Raw genomic sequence first — 4,479 nt, 5'->3', positions numbered from 1 at the left:
AGCGGGAAATGCGTGGGTTCAAGCGCGGGGCTGTAAAGTGTCGAAGATTATGTGTAGGTCTTACAACCTTAGACTATCATTAAAAAGATAGGAATGTGGACTCATGACGGTTATTCTGACTGGACACTGCCTTCTGGCGTCACATGCCTTTAAATTAGGCTTGGTCAGTGATAGCAGATGAAGAAAGAGGAGGAAACGATCGAGCACGTTCTGTGCTCGTGCCCTGCACTTGCCAGGCTAAGACTCCAGCTATTAGGAGTGATACAGATGTCAGATCTAGAAGCAGCAAGTGGCTGCCCGACTGCATAGCAGAGAAGGTCCTCTATGTTGGAGAAGTGCAACCATATGGGCTGAGAAACGTTAAAGACTTAAGATTACAGAAGTATAGCAAAACATCATCGCAAAATAATATATTTTATAAAGGTTTTAAAATATTCAATACATTAAGCGAAGACATCAAACAAGAGCAAAATATTAAATTTTTCAAGAGAAAATGTATAGATTTTGTAAGAAAATAGCATATCCAAATTTTGTAAATAATATCAATGTAATTACAAGTAATCCTATTATTACTAAATAAATCAATCAATCAATCTTAAGTCCTAGGTAGCTTCTAGTATTTGCCAAGAGGACGGCGTTATTTTATAACATAGGTCCTGGTTTTTGATAAGTTTTTCAGTTTGGTCGTTAAAACAAACTTCTGGTAACACTAGGGACTCAATCAGAGTATGTGGGGTCCTCGTGGACCGGCCGGTTCAACCTAACCTAACCTAAGTTGCCAAGGATACTTTCGTAAACAAAAAGATATATTGCAAAATATTAAATCATTCAAGAGAAAATGTATAGATTTTGTAAGAAAATAGCATATCCAAATTTTGTAAATAATATCAATGTAATTACAAGTAATCCTATTATTACTAAATAAATCAATCAATCAATCTTAAGTCCTATGAAGCTTCTAGTATTTGCCAAGAATACGGCGTTATTTTATAACATAGGTCCTGGTTTTTGATATGGTTTTTCAGTTTGGTCGTTAAAACAAACTTCTGGTAACATTACGGACTCATTCAGTCTATGTGAGGTCCTCGTGGACCGGCCGGTTCAACCTAACCTAACCTAAGTTGCCAAGGATGGCTGCGAAGGACCGTGAACAAATGATCTCTTTTCGCTGGAATTCGGTATTTCCAGCCGATATTTACTGTTGCTGATCGGAATCACTCGCATTCCGACAGCATTAATATAACAATAAAATTATATAATGTGTAACAAAAATAACGAAAATAAGGCCAAACAAAAGTTGGAGCAGGGGGGATTGGAAACACGTCCTTTTCAACCTCCCATTATATTTTGAGGTGTGCTGATCGGAATTTTCATGCATTCCGACAGCGTCTTTACTAAACAAAGTTGAGGGGTGATTGGATACACGTTATTTTCAATTTCCAACATCCAAAGCCATGTTTAGCTGTGTTGATCGGAGACTAATACATTCCGACAGCTTAAAATACAAATATAATTGAAAAATATGCTCCAAATTTTGTTGCCTTAAGCTGGGAGCACTGGAGGATTGGAAACGCGTCCTTTCCAACCTTCCTTAAATGAGTGGCTCCCAGAATCGTCCCTTTGTCACGCTAGTAAATACGCTGATCGGAATCACATGGCATTCCAACAGCATATTCAATAGAAATAAGTGATTATAACAATGAGTTGTACTTAGTAGTTTAAATTTTAGGCCTAAACAGCCGTAATAATAAATAAATTAAATTAAAAAAATAAATACTCTTGTCAGTGTTTCACGTGCAAGGGATGGTTGCATCGGACAGGTTGCTCTGGACTAAAAATCCAGCGTCCTCGTATCTTTTATAAATCTTTTGTGGCTCTTGTTGTTCACAGCCTCATTATAATATGAGGAAATACGGCACCTGAGAACACAGCCGTATGAAGCTAAAAAACACAAGCATGTCTTCCGTGAACTCCACAAACAGGCGTCGGACCTCTATGCCGGTGATTCCTGTACTCAAAGAACAAAACTAGCAGAGGAGGAACGCACTCTCCCTAGGGAAACGCGAGTAGTCACTCTAGCTCAACTTCATGCTGGATAACATAACAGGTTAAACTCTTACCTATCCAGAATCACACCCAACATACAAAACATTGTCCTGTTCGTAATATGTCCCCACATGACACCAACCATCTCTTTAACTGTATTGTGGAACCAACGCCTCTAACACTCCTCTCATTATGGTCCACCCCTGTTGAAACAGAAAGTTTCCTTGGACTCCCGTTAGAAGACATTGATAACAATTTGTGATCGGTCGCACATATTGGATGGGACGAAGCAGGCGGACAACCCGGAAAGAGAGGCAGCAACTGCATGACACATCGATCTCATTCAAAAAATGCCCTTAATAGTAGAAGGGAGGGAAAAGAGAGAACACTGGCGCAATATGCCAGGCCTGAGTCAATCTAAGTTACTGTTAGGGGGTTACAGCACAACTCGATATAGGGCATTCTTACAAGACACTGTAGACTGAACAGTCACATGCAAAAGCTGGGTATAATATCGAACAACACATACCGATTTTGTGATTGATCAGCAGACGGCGGACCATATCCTTCTAGATAGCGGCGCAATTTCAAGACGTAGGGCTAAGTTTATGGGGTCACCATGGCCAGAGCATTCCCACATTTAATCCCTCAAGCCAAGAACACTGCTGGGGTTCATCAAGGAAGTCGGCTAGGATGAGGTGCTGTGAAGGAGATGTGCAAGTCACTGTGCAATCCTCGGTAAATTATCTATCTATCCACGTTCCGGTAACAAGCACCATTGTGGTACTAGCCCCACCATCTCGGGAACTATTGACATGACTACATTAAACCTTCTAGGGATTGAATATTAAAAATGACCGCAAAGCGAAAGTCTGCTAAAATGTACCATTCTCCATGGAATGCTCGATATATAACTTTCCACGTTTTGAAAAAGTGATGAAAAGAGCAAAATTTACTCAAATTTTAACTGGCTGTGGGTAGTAAGGTGTTGATGTCCTCTGTTAACGCTATATAATGACAACTGCGACGCAGGGAAAATGGCAAAAATCTTGTAAATCTACTGATAATAATTAATTAATTCCTCCCCTTCTATGTAGTTCTATGCATACATACATATGTATTTTTCTCTCCAAACGCTAATTAAAAAAATTAATTGGTTTTCACATGAACTTCGAACTCTGTGGTATTTGCATTCTTCAGTTGATTATCAACAAAAGCATGACAAATTATTTAATATGGTAGCCAATTTACTTGCCCTTTCTGGTGCGATAATTCCTGGACAATCGGGCCTGACTAGACGCGATTTTTTCTTGCCTTAAGAGAGCGTGCTTAACGTGAACCATAGCATGTTATGGCACACCTTTGGTGATGCAAACAATTAGACATTTCTGCTTCTAATGCTTCTAGGATAGCAGCAGCAGCTCCCGGTGGCGCCACATAAATAACAGTTGCATGCCGATCAGTTGCCTCTTTTGCTCTGGCTACCTATTCAATTTTAATTCACATTACATTATCTACTATTGCAATTTTTAATCAATACAAATCAATATAAATTACCGAAGCAAATACTGGCAAACCAAGATGCGTAGTTCCCCCCTTTTTTAGGGAAATACATCCAACCAGTTTGGCACCGTATTCCAAAGCATGTTGGTTGTAAAGTACCTTGTATCCTTGGCAAATGACACGTGAATTTGCATTTAATTGTAGATTTCCTCTGATTTTGGCATATTCTGAGCTGCATCGCAACCCAGCGGGGATGCTATCTATTAGAATAATATATTTTTTTTATTATTTAAAAATGCACATACGTATGAATGAAAATCAGAAAGTAAAGGTAGTAGTGCAGTTTACGGTACCCATCCCAAAGTTGGGCCAAGATTTTCGAGTGAGGTATCAAAAGACGCGTATTAATCTCGAGAACAATAATCTGAAGGCGGAAAAGAAAAATTTTATATCTCTCCGGAGATATTTGCAGTTGAATTTGGCGATTTAATGTGTTTGTACCCACAAAAAAAATTGTGCATCACCGTGGCGGTCGAAGGCCGCTAACGCAGAAAGGTGTTCTGCGCAAAAATACTATGGATTCCACCCCCGGTTTCGGAGGGACCCGCGGATCTTTTTTCGTTTTTTCGTTAATATCTTTTGAACGGGTAAAAAAAAGGGTAATAGTCTAGTTGAGGGGTCGACTGCTAATGCGCTACCAAAAATATCGAGAGAGGTGTCAAACGACGCGTCTTGGCGGAAAATAAAAATTTTAACGCGTTCAAAAGATATTAACGAAAAACCGAAAAAAGACCCACGGGTACCTCCGAAACCGGGGGTTGGATCCATAGTATTATTGCGCAGAACACCTTTCTGCGTTGGCGGCCTTCGGCCGCGCTTATAAAAAATAACCCTGGGCTACGCCATGTCAAGTCCGGGTGTGTGGTATAA

This window comes from Eurosta solidaginis, chromosome 2 (assembly GCF_040869045.1).
Source record: "Eurosta solidaginis isolate ZX-2024a chromosome 2, ASM4086904v1, whole genome shotgun sequence".
Classification (NCBI taxonomy): Eukaryota; Metazoa; Arthropoda; class Insecta; order Diptera; family Tephritidae; genus Eurosta; species Eurosta solidaginis.
This window is presented reverse-complemented; position numbering follows the sequence as displayed.